Source organism: Ostrea edulis, chromosome 5 (genome assembly GCF_947568905.1).
Source record: "Ostrea edulis chromosome 5, xbOstEdul1.1, whole genome shotgun sequence".
Taxonomy (NCBI): Eukaryota; Metazoa; Mollusca; class Bivalvia; order Ostreida; family Ostreidae; genus Ostrea; species Ostrea edulis.
The window spans coordinates 56,727,547-56,747,559 of NC_079168.1; the positions used below are offsets into that span (position 1 = coordinate 56,727,547).

Below are 20,013 nucleotides of genomic sequence, written 5' to 3' on the forward strand. Positions count from 1 at the left end.
TTAACAATTGATAATTGTAGTCGTGTAACATTGAATGGAGTGTATCACTGCATGAATTTCAGTTCTGATAATCAAATCCTCTTAGACGATTTCTTTTAGGGAGGGGAGGGGGCCATCTTTAACTGAACCCCACCACTATTTTGTCATGAACACATTGGGAACCTAAAGACAGCCACTACCTTGTGCCACCTACCAAAACATTTAAGTGAATGAAATTAAATCTAGGTTTTAGTTATGGTTGCCACCAGACATAACAAATGTAAATTTACAAGCTATGTTGTTTAGACAAATACATTTATTTATTCCAGTCTAGGAGTGGTTGGGGGACAGATAGATCAAGATGACCCCCTCCCAATCGATAAACCATGCATGGTCAGAAAATAAATATAAGTAAGTAGATATATCCTGTTGAAACCCAGATCGCTGAGTCTAGTGTAAACGTCAGAATTGGAAACACCTGGCGCTGATCATACACTATCTGTTTCTGTTATATTCACCATCAGTTGATAAATGTCAAACATTCTGATGAACATGTGTTCGGATGCGTAATTTTATCATTTGCATAATGTATCAGAAACTAAGAATCTTGGATCCAGCAAGTTATTTATTTTGATAAATACTCCAAACTTCTATTGTTCAGCGTCCTTTTTATATTCTTAATTCAATGAAATAGAATGTCGTCTATATCTTATTGCCCACCGTCATCGTGTTTTATTGTACAAGTTTTAAATCTGCAAGTAAAAAATAAATTAAAGATTAAGCTTGATCTTACGTATACTAGTTATATAGTTTCATGATTGAGTGGGGTGGGGTGCTAAGTGTATTCTCTGTGTTGGTGAGCCAACTAGATTACAGAAATTTTTTTCATACTTCGTCCACACTGAATGAAATCGACAATGTTAGTTGTTTTTGGTGAATGTATTTTTGGCAAAGCCTTTCTAATTCGGTGTGCTATCAATATATTTGTCTGACAATGATTCATATCTTTCAAAGGCTGTTAGTGTTGTTTTTCTTTTTCTTTGCCATGGAAACCTTCTTTAAACAAAAAATCCAGTAGGCGGTGATGAAGAGAAACAAATTGCACTCAAATTTTTCCAGACATTGTTAAAATGTTCACCCTTGCTAAATTCCGCCATTATGTAATAATATTGTGCATGTAAGAATTCGCGATACTGAAGAACGCAGGGTAAATTCCTTGTTGCTGAGATATACATCTACATGTACATCAAGTGACTGCTGCATTGACTATCGAGATCAGACGGAAAGTAGCAGTCTGGTATGATTTGTCATGATAGCGGAAAGTACAAGGAACACGAAAACGACACATAATGTAATTATCAGTCAAAAATGATTTGAAAACTTATCACCGAGAAACAATGTTATGCTTTTTCAAATCATATCATTTTGTGTCTGACCAGTGATATGTTCATCTATGAACATATATCTGATTTACAACACGATTTCCTTTTCCCAGAATTAGATTTTACAGCTATCTCAAGAGTGTTTTCCTCCACGTCGTTATTGATGCGTTTGCAGATATCGTCACAATATAAGACGTTGGGTTGCCGAATTAACGAATATATACATGTACGTCCACACACACACACACACACACACACACACACACACACACACACACATATATATATATATATATATATATATATATATATATATAGCTGGAATTAAAACAACAAATGACTTACATATAAGTATCAGTGTTTTTACTCTGTATTAGAGATGGAGTTGCCTATAGAATCGAGGAACTCCTAGATCTAGGGAACGCGGGCGCGTGTAGACGGTAGGCGGATGATTACAAAGTTACAAAAATTAAGTACTCAATATTTCAAATTCTATTTTGAAAAAATAGCCATATAAAAAAAATAGCAACATATAAACCGATTTGGGAATTACATAAAAAAAAATAATACACCATTTTTTTAATACTTTAAAAATTATAATACTTTGAGTCAAAAATACTGAGTGTCTAAGATTTATGATGCGAGGAACTGCTTACCTCAACAGGAAATGCATTGTATCTATCTATCTATCTAAACGATATGCTATGTTTTATTGGATATTTCATGTATACTTGTATCCACGAATAAATTGTAGGCCTATGTGTTTTCAATCCTCGAACTTTGGCAAGGGGATAAAAACTATATAACCTGGACAACAATCATATTCTATCAAGCAGACTGGGAGATTCCATCTATCACAAGTTGTTTTTTAAATCTGATTTTTAACCCTTCCCCCCAACGGTAAACTTTAGTACAAGATACCATCTCAACAATATTATGCTGCAAAACGTTTACCTCAATATAACAATTCTATATGTACTATACGTTTAATGCATTATAGTGAGGGAGATATGAAGATCTATTCGCGAGAAAAATTATTTTGTCTGGGGTGTATCTTAAACCTAGCTGCAATAATGTAGCCCTCTCTGATTTTTTTTGATTTTTTTTTTAGGGAGAGGGCTACAACTCCTTAGGATCTCCATAATGGTGCAAATGCGGGAGTGATTCACTCCCGCAACATTTGCTCTCATTCTAAACATTTCCTGACTTTATTTACGTAAATAAAATGATATTCTATGTTTCTTAGTCAATATATAAATTTACAACCTGCAACTTAAGATTTGTGAGGCTCTATTCTACCGTTTTCAACAATTTCGATAAATTCCAATTTCTCCATTCATATTTGTGCGCCATGTTCGATGTACTGAAGTTTCAACTTCCGATTGTCAAGTCATTTGCATATGCCATATAAGGTAGTATTTACATCAATGGACAAGTATGGAGACGATAGCTATTTCGTCGGTATTGAAAAGGTTTGAATTTAATATCAAGTTAAAAACCGAACAGCAGAGTGTAAATTCTTTCTGCAACAATATGATTTTCCTTTCTTTGTCCAAGTGGCTCGAGTAACTACATTTTCGCGCCGATTGTCAATGTTTAGGTTTTTCATTAGATCCACCTACGAGATCTCGCGATAACAAGCATGACGGAGCAGACGAAGAATTTTGCATGCTGTACATTATATTTAATGAAAAACACCCTTATTAGACATGCCCGAGCACAAAATTGGTACTCCTTTTGGTGTAAACAACATTTGGGACTAATACACAGAGTTTATTATCGGTTATTCATAAAATTATTTTGCACCATTACGGAGATCCTATGGAATTGTAGCCCTATCCCGAAAACGTCAGAATAAAAAAAATTGGATAGGGCTACATTATTGCAGCTACTTAAACCCTCCTCACGTTCACACTGCAATGGTCCGTGCTAAGTTAACCCACACCACACACATTTCCCATCTACTTCCAAAGTGGTATTAGATAACCCGATGTGAGTTCACTTACTATTACCTCAGTTAATCTGGATGAATCGGCTATATAGGATCTTAGTGGATTAAGTTAATCCACTTGAAATTTTCAGTGTGAACGCGATGCGGATTACATATCTTGGGTTGAGCTAATCCGAGTCAAGTAGTCATAGATATACAGCGTAGAAATACAGAGTGTGAATTCTAAGAAAAAATATGACATATCGGAGAAGGTATAAAGGCGTCAAATTTACCTTTCCAATTGCCTTTGATGTAGGTATTTACAAATTGTAATAAAAACTCTTTCCTTCCGTTATTAAAACTGCGCGTATGAATATTGATAGGTACAGAATGGCTGGGAATTCCGACAGAAATGAAATTAGAATGTGCATGTGTATATGCTTCATGAAGAATGCCGGCGTGAAGTGTTGCAGTTCATACCCTCTTATTTACAATGTTGCTAGCAATTCAAACCGAAGGTTATTTTCTCGAACATTATTATACTTTCACATTTGCATGTTGTGAATTTTGAAAGATTCACAATCCGATGACCCGTGACATTCACATCTGATGCCGAGCGTTTGGCAATGGAACTGTCACTACCTGTTTTAACGACTTAGGTGTGTCGCGGCCGGGATTCGAACCCCGGGCCTTCCGTTAGAGCGTTCGCCCCGCATGCGGAAGGCCCGGGGTTCGAATCCCAGCTGCGACACACCTAAGTCGTTAAAACAGGTAGTGACAGTTCCATTGCCAAACGCTCGGCATCAGATGTGAATGTCACGGGTCCTCGGAGATGACCTTAAAAACGGATGACCCGTGTCACAGTAGGTGTGGCACGCTAAAGAACCCTCACTGCTCAATGGCCGTAAGCGCCGAGCATGGGCCTAAATTTGAAGCCTTTCACCGGTCTTGGTGACGTCTCCATATGAATGAAAAATTCTCGAATGAGACGTTTAAAAGCAAGATACAATCAATCAATCAACAATAAAACGCGTTATTTTCAATGTTATTCATTATGACGTCACAGTGGAAAACGTCGAAAAGCGATGTTTGCTGTATAACAAATGCTAAATAAGAAAAGAAAATGTTGTCTATTTTGATTTGTGTTTTTATCGAGCTTCCAAAATACTTCTGTAGCAGCAATCGGATCATGCTCGTCCTTTTCCGTAACCGGAAAGAAGACTCGGACGTGGATCGGCGCAAGAATTGCATCAAATCGATGCATTTCTTCGCCGGAAGCGCGCCCGTGGATGAGTGTTAAAAGGCCAGAACCGAATCCCTGAATAATATGTTATTTATAGAGGGCGAAGCCCTCTCACGGCCCGAAGGGCTCTCCCTATAGGTAACACATATATACATGTTTAAAAGGAAAATATAGGAAAACAATGAAAAATTAAACCATACCTATGGAACTTGAAAATTTTGGTACTAATGGAGTCGATTCGAATACTATCGCGTGGACATGTATTTCTCCATTTTGAATCTCGTCTACCCTAGTTCACGTCGTTCTGAGATGTTACATAAAATTCGTAAAAGCATGTAAATCTTATTTTCTTAATCATATATAATCACTCCACCATTAACGCCATGTTTGTTGTTGTGGTTCAAACGCTATGTTTGTAAATTTGCTAAATAACGACGCTGAATATGACGTCACAATGTACTGTTTACATCAATTGCGTTATACCGAGCGAAGCTCGGACGGGCCGAAGGCCCCGTCCGCGAAGCAAGGCTCTAAAGGTAACACGTATGTAAAAGAAAAAAGTCAAAATCAGCAAAAGAAAAAGAGATAATCTCTATATACGTTCACTGAAATTTTCGTGATCCATATGGGCGCCGCCATTTATTTTTTCATTACCTGCTTCAACAGTTATTCGTGTTTTATTTTGAATGCCAATAACAGAAGACTCTGACGTGCAATTCGTAATTTAAACACTCATTTTGTTCAAAGTGAATAGTATAATTATCATTGTAACAGGTTTTAGCAAATAAATATATATAAAACCGTAATACGACTAAATAGATGAACGAGTTCATGAGTTTCTGTGAATAAGAGTATACAATAAAATTACCATTTTGAATTTATTGGTTAATTTTGTTTAGTTTTAACGGCCTTTTTCATTGCATACAGAATGTATTATTGTTGTTTATAATTGTTTGCTTTGAAAAAGAGAAAAAAGTCGAAGCTAAATGTGACGTCACAATGCACAGTTTACGTCGCCTTGCGTTTTATTTCCCGCGTTCAATGAATAGGCGGATCAAGTAAAACTGTTGTCCCCATATAAACTCCTTTAATACCGAGCGAAGCTCGGACGGGCCGAAGGCCCGTCCGCGAAGCAAGGCTCTAAAGGTAACACGTATGTAAAAGAAAAAAGTCAAAATCAGCAAAAGAAAAAGAGATAATCTCTATATACGTTCACTGAAATTTTCGTGATCCATATGGGCGCCGCCATTTATTTTTTCCATTACCTGCTTCAACAGTTATTCGTGTTTTATTTTGAATGCCAATAATAGAAGACTCTAACGTGCAATTCGTAATTTAAACACTCAGTTTGTTGAAAGTGAATAGTATCATTATCATTGTAACAGGTTTTAGCAAATAAATACATATAAAACCGTAATACGACTAAATAGATGAACGAGTTCATGAGTTTCTTTGAATAAGAATATACGATAAAATTACGGTTACTTTTTTACCATTTTGAATTTATTGGTTAATTTTGTTTAGTTTTAACGGCCTTTTTCATTGCATACGGAATGTATTATTGTTGTTTATAATATGTTTGCTTTGAAAAAGAGAAAAAAGTCTAGGCTAAATGTGACGTCACAATGCACAGTTTACGTCGCCTTGCGTTTTATTTCCCGCGTTCAATGAATAGGCGGATCATGTAAAACTGTTGTCCCCATATAAACTCCTTTAATATTGAGATGTTGCGGGGTGTTTAGCGCAAGGAAATTTCATTCAAAATATATATTTATAAATGAATCATAATCTACCGTACTTAACGGAATTATGATTACCACTCGAGACACGGATTTACGTACATGCTTCGCTCGGTCCAACGGATTTACGTACATGCTTCGCTCGGTCCAACGGCCACACCGTATACATATTATTGAGATGTTACTGGGTGTTTAGGGCAAGGAAATTTCATTCAAAATATATGTTTTTAAATGAATCATAATCTACCGTACTTAACGGAATTATGATTACCATTCGGGACACGGAGTTACGTACATGCTTTGCTCGGTCCAACGGTCACACCGTATACATATTATTTCCCACGTTCAATATATAGGCGGATCAAATATCCAAAATTAGGATGCTTTGATACAGCTCCGTCCTCGTGTTGTTTTGGATATAGATACTAATGCCAAAATTTGTTTGCTTCGCCCTCAAACACGGTCACGCCGTAAAACATATTAGCGAGCTCTAATGACTAGAGCGCGGGAAATAATCCGAGCTAAATCCAAACCTCTAACAAGAAATTTTTTTGAATGTGCTACACGGGCAGATGAAAACAAGCGGTATTCTCGCGAGATTATACTTACTTGGGTGAAACGTCACCAATAGATAATATATTTCCGGAATAATTGTTGGCGTATAATACGCCATATTCAAATTCGAAAAATTAATCTTAATAAAATTATTTTCAAATAGATATAAATACCTTACATATCCAATTACATGACAAATTGGCTAGGTACATTTGGAATGAAATTACACGGTATTTTTGGTAGCTTCATATCAGAGACATATATTATTTTAGGGCTAATATTGACTATAAATCAAAATTATTTTTTTTTCAATACAATATGCAAGAAAGTTGCCAGAAATTTTACTGAACTTCCATTTTTGTTGCACATAAGAATCTTAAGAGCATCAGACAGACAGATGGCGTGGGTTTTTTTTTCTGAAGGGGGGGGGGGGGGGGGGGTAGCAGAGGATAACTCGCGGTCGTCTAAAATTCTTGACTATCAAACGAAAATAAAAAGGGGTCCAAAAAATCCATAACAGATGTTCTCTATTTCCAAACTTCAACACCATACATGTATAGAAGGGGGCGGATTCATCCTACCATGCAATGTAAGGGGGGGGGGGGGGGGGGGGGGGGGGGTGTCAGCCAGTATATCATAATTCGCAAGGGATGATAATTTACTATGCTTGTGAATATAATGGAAAATTCAACTTTATCAAAGTTAAAAGTATCCCGTCTCTGATTTAAAGCGCATGAGAGTAAAGGATATCAAATTGGAATGGGACGGTGGTAAAACGGATTTCTTTTAGATCCAGTGGTACGGTATGTATTAATATCTCACCAGAGCTCATAGAATGTAGAACTGACTTCATAATGACTTATGAAGATGATTGGTGGGGAAATAACATATTCTGGTGATATTACTGGTTATACAGGTATATATTTTGTAGACAGTGGAGGGGTGGTGGTGTGTACACAACATCTGTACACGTACACTACCCACTTCACGTGTCTGTGCATTATGCAAGCACTAGTGTTTGCAAACCTTTATAAGACACATGAAAGACTGCATTGAAGATAATGGCAAGGATGTCACTTAGGATCAACAAGCTCCACTTTTAATTTGGTGTCTGTGCATCAAATAAAGTATTTCTCATCTCCCACAAAATCTTTAAAGAAGAACACTATAACAAGAAATGGGAGATGTCTCTCATTATTCCATGGAAATAATTGTCATTAACACTATATTCTTTTAGCCCCTTAACTGGCCCTGTGAAATGCAGAACCACATGACCTCTACCCTTGCCCTTGGTGACTAGGTATACAGACTGTTGAATAGCAGTTGACCTTTGCTGTTCACTACAACAACCTTTTTCAAGACCACCAATTCTTTTAACACAACTTCCAAGAAATGCAATAAAATGGGAAAGTCTAACAGATTGAAACACACAAGAGTCAATGTACTATAATCATGATTTTATGCTTGTTTATAAGGAACTCCTTGAAAGAAATTAAAAATATTTTTAATATTTATGATCAAGATTCCTTATAGCCAATATTCTTTCAAGCTTAACAAGGTTATTATGATGTGCATTGAAAATAGTTATTCTTAAAGGGGCATTAGCTGCCATTTTGATACCAAAAAATTAATTAAATGGCTCCATATCATACATGTATATTTCAGTGATAACACCAGTATTTAATTATTTCAAACACCTTTTAACCCCAAAACAGGCACATTAATGTGTATGAATATCACATGAATTTTGGTAATTAAATGATTATTGTCTTGCAAGACAATAATTCGTCCTTATGTATTTCTATACACTAAAAGTGACAATCTATTGTCGTTTTATTAGGTTTCTCATGTTTTTGTACAAAATAAATATTATTATTAGGCATTAATATATATTCTTATTGAGAGATTTTGAATAAAAAGGTTGCCATCACTTTCACAGCTAATGCCCCTTTGACAAACTACATAGCATATCATAATTAACTTGCTGTTAATGAATATGTAACTCTTAAATTAGGTTAAGAGAATTTGATACCAAAGTGCAGAATATTATATTGTAAAATGTACAAAGGTGCAGCCTTGAAATTTATTAAACATAACAATATGATTTCACAAAGTGTATTAATCAGTAATGGACAGTATCACTTATACCCTTCATAAATGTATTTTAACATAATGCATTTAGTACTACTGTGTGCTGGATTATTTTTCAACCCCATGTAAATAATGAATTACATTCAAGGGCAACAACTCTTCTAGACACATATTCTGTTCTGAACACAATCTCTTCCATAGTCATAAGATATACATCATCATTTAAACTAATGTGTTAACATGTGCATACCATAGGAAAAGATTTCACACACATACATCATAACCTATTATCCAATGTGGAGATGTACATGGACTCCAAAGTTTAGATATTGTATGTCTAAAAATATGTTCATTTGAAATATTAATAAGTACAAATGTACAATGTCAGCTACAATATGAGTTGAGGATTTTTTTCAAGTTTTTCATAGCAAAATCATGATGGTATGTAAATCTATCCAAATACATAAGGGTCTTAGTACAGTTTCCAGCACATCCATTCATATTCCTGGTCATCCTATCTCCAACAATCTAGACATTACTTAGTTCTCTCCATGCCAAAAACACATAGGACCGAGACTCTCTCCAATCCACTCTGTTCTATTGCTACCATCTTGATCTCATTCAAGTTTCTCCATTCTGCAATCTTTCTTTCTGCTTCTACTGTTCCTCTCCAGGTTGTTTTCGGTCTCTTAAATGCCCTCTTCCCTTCTGGTGTCCAACCCAACGCCATCTCACTGTCATTGTCACCTCCCCTCCATAGCACGTGTCCTATATAGTTCCATCACCGTCTCCTCAGCTCATTGTTTATTGCATTGATGTCAGTCCTGGCTGCCACTTCCTGTTTTCCATAATTTTCTGCTACTTTATCCCCAGTATCCTCTGCAAGCATCTGATATGGTAAGCATCTATTGACTTTTCACCTATTCACCTTCCAAGACATGGACATGCAAAATTTCTGAAAAAATAAATGCAAATATACCCTATGATAAATTTTAAATACATGCGTCTTAAACAGTACAAGAGGCCAAAGAGCCACATCGCTCAACGGAGTCACCTTGGCCCTGTCATTGTACAGCTGTTGTGATTTTAAAAAGATTTCAGTCTTTATTCCTATGAAAAATGTTGATCCCATATTGTGGACCCAGCCTACATGAGCCCCAAAGGATCACAACATTACTGAAAATGAATTCACATTACACAGAAATGCCCCAACACCGCCTCAACACCAATATGATCGACAAGATCTTGCTGTTCTGGATAAGACCAAGGTCACAAGGTTAATCATGGTACATGCATGATACAAAAGATCTTGACATAAGAAATCTATATACAAAATATGAAAGCTCTGTCTTAAATAGTTGAGATATTGAATAGGTAAGATTTTTATCAAAAGTAGGTCAAACTTCCAGGTCAAAGTCACAAGATTGAACACTGTTGCATCACATGAAAGAACTTTTCGTAAAAAATGTATATACAAAATATAAAAGCCCTAGCTTAAATAGTTCAAGAAATATTTTTAAAAAAGATTTTTCCTATATACTTGTATGTAAAACCTTTATCCCCTATTGTGGCCCACCCTACCCTCGGGGCCATGATTTTAACAAAATTGAATCTGCACTATGTCAGAGAGCTGTCATGTAAATTTGAACTTTTCTAGCCCAGTGGTTCTTATGGAGATTTTTAAATGCCACCCCCCCCCCCCACCCCCCGGCCTATTTTTACATTTTTGCAAGTAAGTAAGTAAGTAATTTTTATTTAAAGTCGGAACTATATACAGGTAACAATAAACATGAGCTAAGAGCTCTTTAACCGACTATATAGCATTAAAAAAACACAAAGCACTAATGATATATAATTGCATGCATAGACATAAAAACAGAAATTTGAAATAAAACAGGACGCATACATGTATACAGACATCACAAGTCATGCATATATATACACAGGGACTAGCTATATTAAGATTATCGCCCCTTTGAAGGGGGCATAGTCTTTCATTTCAACAAACTTGAATCCCCTTAACCCATGGATGATCTATGCCAAGTTTGATTGAATTTGGCCCAGTGGTTCTGGAGAAGATGAAAATGTGAAAAGTTTACAGACAGATGGCAGATACAAAGTGATTAAAATAGCTTACTTGAGCTTTCAGCTCAGGTGAGCTAACAATATATCTTTTAAGATGTTTCAGCATATATATATCTTTTATTAATAATAACTTCTTACCCTGTCCCTTTTCTTTTCAGTGGAATGAAATCTGGGTTGTAAGATGGTAGATACATTTTTATCCATTCTTCAGCTTTCTGGAAATGTCATTTTGGAGTTTCAGACAGGCTTTGTTTCCTGAAATAAACTTTAATTTAAAATTTTTTTTTTTAGAATTTCTGACTTAATTTTGAACTACATGTATTTGGAATAAGTAAATACTTGTAATGTTCAAGGGACATTATATGGAACGAGCACGCAGGATTTTAATATCATTTATATGTACTTATTGAATCTAATCTGGGTAAATCTACAGTTCACGCTTGCCTTTTATTAATTATATTGCATCAAAATTATTTGCCTGCATCATTAAAATTGCATGTGATGCACGTTATACTTATAAATTACACCTTCTTTGAAAAGTAACAGTCAAATGTCATAGTAAAAAAAAGATAATATGGTAGATCCATGAAAGTAGGTTCAAAGTAGCTATAATCATCTCCATTATGATAGGATAAACTTCCTGAAGCTGGAATATTACAAAATTTTACTTATTAGATTTAGAGTTTGATACAATCTTTTTAATAGATAAAAAAACACCCTAGACATTTGTTCCTTACATTTATATTTCCTAGTACCTTAATTTGCTAATTAATACATGCAAAGGTAGCAGTATGTTTACTACATTCTTTGGTTGTGTGGCACTAGCATCTATTGTTTTCAAGATAAAAGATCTCCAACACCAGGGACTGAATCTTCAATTTATGCCATAAAGTAGTACATGTAGTTAGGAGAAACAAGTAATGTATAAATTCACTTAATTAAAGAAAAAGTAATTAGTTAGTATGATCTATCTCTGAATACCATAGAGGCATAGCAGGGTTGGACGGTTAAAACCGCCCCCGGTTTTAACCAGTGGTTTTAACTGTCCTGGTCAATACTCCCCAAGTGGTCAATAATGGTCAATTGTGATTTAAACTGTCCATTTTCCTATTTTTGTACATTTCTTGCAAAGATAAAGATAAATTAAGTCTTTTCATTATATGGATCAATTGTTGATTAATATTTTTCATTAGATAATCAAATGTAATTTCATAAGTTTAATATATTTGGTTTGCTAAAGCTGACCGAAATATCTTCAGTACCTACCAGAGGGTCACAGTTCTATAACATAGCTTGATTATTGGAGACAGACCTCTTAATACATGTACCTGGACAGATTAAGAATAAAAGGTAGCTGGACATTACCTGAGCCCAGGAAGCAGAGTGGACAGGTGTTAATAAGCATAGGCTGGGACCAGAGATGACCAGTGTACCTGTTATTGTTATGAAAACATCACTAACCCACTCTCAAATGTTTATTCAACAGTTAAAATGAAGATTGATGAAACAATACTTATACTAAGGTAGTTCTTGTTAAATTAAGGAATTTGAACAGAAACTTTTACATCTCCCCAATATTCAACAGTCATTTGTACATTATTTATGTAATATGACTTATAAGTATATTATATATACCAAACAATTTTCAATCGACCAGTATTAACCAGTTTCAACCAGTATTGACCACCGGCCTCATATCGACCACTTTTTTGCCAACCCTGCCCCGGGCATAGACATATAACAGATATGTTATCCGTTATATGTCTATGTGAATACATACTGCAACTTTGCATTCTGAACAATTAAACATACACATTATATAATTATACAAGTCCATATTGCTCTTTTTCCAGCCAATTGTGCATTTACTAGTTCTGGTATACATGTTATAACTGATGAATTTGATTACATCCCTCGGGCCCCCCATTTTCATCTTAACACTTTAGCTCCCCTCTACCCCCCCCCCCCCCCCCCCCCCAAATCAATGTCTACTTTCCGATTATTTGTTGGGGGTTGGACGAAAATACAATGATCATTTCGATGTAATGGAATTGTGAAACCAGTAGGATAATTTGGTTCAGACAGTGAGTTTTGCATTTCATTCATGCATAGAATAGCCCTACTTACCTGATCTCGCCTCTGATATGTCCAGGGATCTATGTTTGCCCTACTTTCAGTTTTCTATTCTTCATGGGATTTATGCGATTAATCGTTGTACATTATTTTCACTGGTCTACATAACGGTAAGAAATAAATAAAGAAGTTTTTCCTTCAACGTATCCGCTTCGTTTGTTTATTGCCGCCATTGCGCACTAGCATTCCGGATAAATACTAACTACCGGATACGTCTCTTTCATTTCGCTCATATCCGCGCGAGACCATGGGTTGTTTTCATCTGCCCGTGTAGCACATTCAATTTTTTTTGACGCCAATCCCAGAAGTCCCTTGCCAAAAATGGCTGAGATCTCGCAAAGTCACACCTTGGAATATGATTGCGAACTTACGTGGATTTCCATCCTAATCTTGTGGTCTCCTAGCTCCAAAATTCAGTGCGCCATTAGGCGAAATGTTTAACGAAGTGCAATGTTTATGAAAGGCAGGCTAAGATGATGTGTGACGTCATGTCTACGTTTCGACGTACGTCATAATAAGACGGACAGTGGCGGATCTAAATACGTGTTTGTTTAAAAGTCATACTACCGGGACAATATTGAATATACATGTACGTAAACATTAGGCATACGTAATATGGTATCGAATACAAATTGTTTATAATCTATTGCAAACCACAAATCTGATGAAAATACTAAATTCTCAATTTTAGATGTACATATACATGCTCAATAGTTGAATTTATCGATTTATCTAAAATTATCATTATATTGAAATGCTTTTTATGTTCCAAGGCAGTGCTGTTTCCACAGTTTTACAAACTTGAAAGGTTTAATGTTTGGGCATTTTTATCATAAATTAGTAACTTGAAAAGGTTGAGAGTAGAAAAAAGGAAAGTACAGGCAGTCGACTGCGTGAGAGCATAAAGTTCAGAACAAGTCGTGCATCAAAGGTTAAGCAAGTCACAGTGAAGGCAGCAGAAATAAAATGTATATTTTCTGTATAGCATAAAAATATTTCAAATACATTAATGCATACATATTTTAAAGATTTTTAATATAAAACCATGGGAGAAAATTAAAACGGCCTAGCTGTTTCAGCTACCTAATTTCAGTCATGTTATGATAATTAGGCAGATAGATATTGTTTAAATTGAACCTGATCAAATCATGAACATTACAAAATATGTACATACATGTACATGAAGCTGCGCTCGCTCAAACGGTAGCACCGTCAACATATTATTTTCACCACAGATTCAGTTTTGTATGGCATGTCAAACGTTGCAATATTTGATCTTTTCCATTTGTATTGTATAATTTTCCATTTGTATTCTATATTTTCCATTTGTATTGTATAATTTTCCATTTGTATTCTATATTTTCCATTTGCATTGTATAATTTTTCATTTGCATTGTATAATTTCCATTTGTATTGTATAATTTTCCATTTGTATTCTATATTTTCCATTTGTATTGTATAATTTTCCATTTGTATTCCATATTTTCCATTTGTATTATATATTTTTTTCGTTTTGCATTGTATAATTTCCATTTGCATTGCAAAATCTTTCATTTGTATTGCATCCGAGGGATTGTTTATTTTGATTTGTTACGAAGGATTTCATTAGTTTTGGTCCCACTTATATTTAGCCGTGACGTACCACAAATAGACTTACTATGCTACATGTACGCGCACAGTGGCGTAGCAGTGGTTTTTTTTTAACGTGTCAACGCCTGTCGCAACACGGGATGTCTGCTTTTAAGGTCACATTATCCGAAAGATCTGTGATTCTCACTTTTAGATAGCAATGCGTATGGGAAAGTATTAGCTGGTTTGATGCAGCCATGACACGAGTAGAACTCGAACATGCGACCTCACGGTTACGAACCAAGGGATATATCACTGAACTACCGCGATCGGTTCCATATAAGGACTTGTTGAACATACATGTAGCTAGCAATGTGGAATCTTGCGCCGGGAGACCCCCCCCCCCTTTCCTTCACAAATATGATATTTTATATATAGATGTCAAAAAAGCATGCATGTGCGTTTTATTTTGTCAAAACGCACTTGTTCCAGGGGACTTACAGGGGCGGATCCAGGAATTGCAATTACGGGGGCGCCACTTTATGAGGCAGGGGGTCTGGGGGCGCCTTGAGGCGGCCCCCAGTGGGTCCAGGGGCCGAAAGCTGGATTTTACAGATTTTATAGGGCTTGAAATATGTCATTTTTAATAAAGTAAAATTAGTAAAATGACGGGTTTCTGGAAAAATTAAGTTCTCTCAATAAAGTAATTCAAGAAATCAAAAGATTTTGTCATTTATTTCTCCGGGAATGGAAGAAATTATTGCTTCTTTTATCTTTTAATACATTTTTCTAAACAAGATACCAAGATTTACCTTAAATTAAAAAATTGGGGGGGGGGGGGGGGGGGGGCAGTCCCCAGACATCCAGCAGTTTACTGCATCCTTTCGTTCAGAATTATCTAGATCAGCCAGTGGTTAAATAGGAGACTAGTTTGAATATGCTGATCACATTAGACGCATAAAAGCGTTCAATTAATTGGGGAGGGGGGGGGGGTGTACGCCATTACACTTAGCAAATACGGTACATTCCTGCGAAACGTGGCTCCTGAACTTTACCTCTTCAACATCTCGCGCATTACCAAATTCGATAAACGATAACTCCATTGAATCCATTGAATAGTTGTAACAAGCCAAACTCGATGTTAACAATTGGCTGATTGGTGGGGACCCAAGGGCCGAATTAAGTCCCCCGAATCTACTGAATTCTGACTAAATAAAAATGTGCATGCTTTTCTGGAGAGTTCTATTTAAAAAAAAAAAGATCAGGGGGTGGGGGATTCGCCATTACTAGAGCTAGCTACGTATTTTCAAAAATAACTAGTCCTACATGGACCTGATCGCGGTAGCTCAGTAATATATCGCTTGATTTGTGGGCGAGAGGTCGTGAGTTCGAGAACCGTTACTGTCATTGCCGCATCAAACCTAAGACATAAACAAAGACAGTGATTGCTCCTTTGCCAAACACTCGGCATTTAAAAGTGAGAATCACGGGTCTTTCCGTAATGACCTTAAAAACAGATATTCCGTATCGCTGCACATGCGTTGGCACGATAAAGAACCGTCATTGCTACGACCCTGTGTGCTAAGCACGTCTACAGATGTGGTACATCAGTGACGTTAACTAATGAAATCCTTTGTAACAAATCAAAATAAACATTCCCGGGATACAATCCAAATGAAAAATTATACAATGCAAATGGAAAATATCGAATACAAATGGAAAATTATACAATACAAATGGAAAATATAGAATACAAATGGAAAATTATACAATACAAATGGAAATTATACAATGCAAATGAAAAATTATACAATGCAAATGGAAAATATAGAATACAAATGGAAAATTATACAATACAAATGGAAAAGATCAAATATTGCAACGTTTGACATGCCATAGTTTTGGTATCATTAACGTCTTATTCACTCTAATACATAAACATGTAAGTGGAAATTGATAGTGGTGCAATACCTTAGATGTGTATAATATCTTAGATGCATTTGAAAGTTCACGTTTCATAGTGTAACGTACGACTGTGACGTCAAAGTTACGTTTATGTATACGTAGCAACCAACTCTGATGGCGTCGATCCACATACGAGGTAGCTATGACGTCACAGCCTACTGCACTACGTTCAAACTTCCACCAGAGTTCGTTTGCTCACAAACCAAACTCTTCCACTTATCATCGTCGGTTACCCACGGGTGCTTCTATTCGATTATCTCCATCATCATATGAGGGAGCGTGAGTGGACTCAAAACCGTGGTTTGCGACGATGAGGCATTATGGGATAGCGATTTCTTAGGCCGCGTATACTGTGACGTCACTGTAGAATGACGAAAAAACATAACGTCAAACTTTCAAAACAAGAACGTAAACATCAAGTTCATTACTTTACACAATAATTTGTTTACGTTTGACGTTATGTTTTTTCGTCATTCTACAGTGACGTCACAGTATACGCGGCCTAAGAAATCGCTATCCCATAATGCCTAAGTGGAAGAGTTTGGTTTGTGAGCAAACGAACTCTGGTGGAAGTTTGACGATATGCGGTGAAGTATGAAGCGCGAGCTCGAGGACTTACGTACTAAGGCTACATACGAGGTTCATTTGCGGTTACGGAAATAGCCGAGCAGTTACGATTGGGGGACTACCCATAATGCTTCCGGAAAAATGTCGTCGTCACTGCGGAATACTTCATTGACGACCCCGTAGATAAAGCAAATAAATAGTTTGGAAAATACAACAAATGATTCTAAATTCCAAACAAGCTTTCCCATACCTTCGTACGTTTTGTTGTGGATAATTGCTTGATTTGAAAGAAAAACAATCGCAGCTAATGATGACGTCACAATGCACTGTTTACATCAACCGCGTTATATTCCCGCGTTAAATGCATTGCCTAAAGTCGAGTTGTAAGATGTTATGGGTCTTCACTCGTCTCAACGGTCACACCGTAGACATATTATAGCTGCATTGCTCATGTTTCATATCGTAACGTATGTTTGTGACGTCATAATCGTATTTGCGGTTACGGAAATAGCTGAGTAGTTACGATTGTAGTCTCGTGCAACCAGACGCTCTGCTTTTTCTGTAAATATCCGAAGAGCATTTACGGAGACAGCCGAGTGTCTGGTTGAAAGAGACTATTACGATTGTTGTACGCTCAACAGACTCTTGATGGCGGCGATCTACATACGAGCAATCGACAATCCACGGATGATTCCGATACGCTTCACACAACATTCTCTATCCAGAGTTTCGTGCGCTACTCGCACGATACCTAAGTGAAGCCATAAAGTGAAGCTTGCGTAACGCGCCCTCTGGTAAGAGAATGTTCACACAACTGTTACGAATTACGCCGAGGAGCTCCGAGAGACATACGAGGTTTCGGAAATAGCCGAGTCGTTACGATTGCCAAAAAAAGAGAATAGTATTGGGACGTCATTTAGCGGGACTATTCTGCAACCTTGTCTACACAGATAGAGAATATTGATAAAATAAATTGAACTAATCAAATTGCCTGTTACAAGTATATATATATATTCTGCAACCTTGTCTACACATATAGAGAATATCGATAAAGTAAACTGAACCAATCAAATTGCCTATTACAAGTATATATATATATATATATATATATATATATATATATATTAAAAGAAATAGAATAAACAGTACACAAAGTTAAAAATTTAACGCAAGCGCTTTCATTTTATAATCCTCAGGCGTTACATTTTAAAATAGTTTTGAAATGGTTTGACGTCATAAAGGCGTCCTAACATTTCACGTACATAACGACGTCATAAACGAATGAAGGGAAAAGGATTTTACGTTAAGCATATTATGACGTCATAGATAATAACAGTAAACATATTTTACAGTAAGCTATTGAGAGCCGGTTTTAAAGTCTTAATAAAGTGTCTTTCTTTTTCTCGTCGGGAAATAGTATTTTCTGTATACAGTTTATAAAACGGAAATACATTGAATTGTCCGTGGCCACACACATCTATATGTTCACTAACTTTAATTTTTCTGTATTCGGGTGCTGAAATGTGTTGTTTATGAACTCGTATACGAGTTCGCAGAGTAGTTCCAGTTTCACCGATATAATGTTTTCCACAGCCAGCACATGTTATAACATAAATTAAATTTTTGGTGGAGCACGTCATATCTGAATTTACCGTAAATTCCTTGTTGTTAAATTCGAACGAACTTCCTTCCCTTAAGTATGGGCACGTTCCGCATCGCCGATCGTCACATTTGGTAACGGTGAAAATTTTTTTGTTGGACTTTTCCTGAAAATTAGATTTACATAACAGTCTCCTAAGATTTTTCGGTTGTCTCTTGCTGTTGATAAAAGTATATTTCTTCATAATTTTCCCCATTTTTTCATCTGTTTTTAGTAGGTCGTTGAGTTGCCGAACGATAGGTGTAACATTAGAGTTCCTTGGGTTGTATGTTGTAACAAACGGTAAAATGTGTGAATTTGTTGTGGGATTGATTTTGGATTTATTGATAAGATTTTCTCTATTGAGTTCTCTGGCTTTCTTGATTCCGTCGTTTATAAGTTTGATTGGATAATTCTGTTTTTGTAAATAACTATTTAATTCCCCTAAACGTTGTTCTCTGGTAGGTTCTTCGCTAACGATGGTACATATTCTTCTGGCGAGGTTGTAAGGTATGGCACGTTTTGTGTGTCTTGGATGCGAGGACGAAAAGTGTAAATACTGGTGAGTGTCCGTGTGTTTGTAAAAAATATCTGTAATTATTTTATCCTCCTTTTTGATAACAGAAACATCCAGGAATGGTATACAAGATGTACTGTAATCCATTGTGAATTTTAAATTGATATCCAATTCGTTTAGAATGTTCTTAAATTTATTCAAATCCGTAATGTCTTTGTTCCAAATAATGAAGCAATCATCCAAGTATCTTTTCCAGTTTTGTCTTATATATAGACCGAATTGTTCATCAAATGATTTTTTAACTTTTTGGTATAATAATTCCTCTAAATAGCCGAGTGTAAGTGTGGCATATGTTGGAGCCATTTTGGTTCCCATTGCGGTACCTTTATCTTGAAGATAGTGTTTGTTGTTGAATGTGAAAACATTGTTTTGTAGTACAAGTGCTGTTGCCTCTAAAATAAAGTCTTTAGAAAAACGTTCATCTATTTGTTCTGGGTGTTTATCTATCCAATATTCTAGTGCTTGAAGTCCTAGTGGACAAGTAATATTAGTATATAAATTAACAACATCAAACGTTACTAATATTGCATTCTCGTTTACCTTATCAGGTAAGTGTCGT

General features: G+C 36.0%; 1 long non-coding RNA gene across 1 annotated transcript; it reads right to left on the minus strand.

The window, feature by feature from the left end:
• Positions 1 to 8,897: 8,897 nt before the first annotated feature.
• LOC130054590 (uncharacterized) lies at positions 8,898 to 12,962 on the minus strand. Its single transcript, XR_008802906.1, has 2 exons — positions 11,143 to 12,962; positions 8,898 to 9,874 (listed from the first exon to the last, which is right to left on the minus strand). It is a non-coding gene; the product is annotated as an uncharacterized LOC130054590 (long non-coding RNA).
• Between the last annotated feature and the right edge of the window lie 7,051 nt (positions 12,963 to 20,013).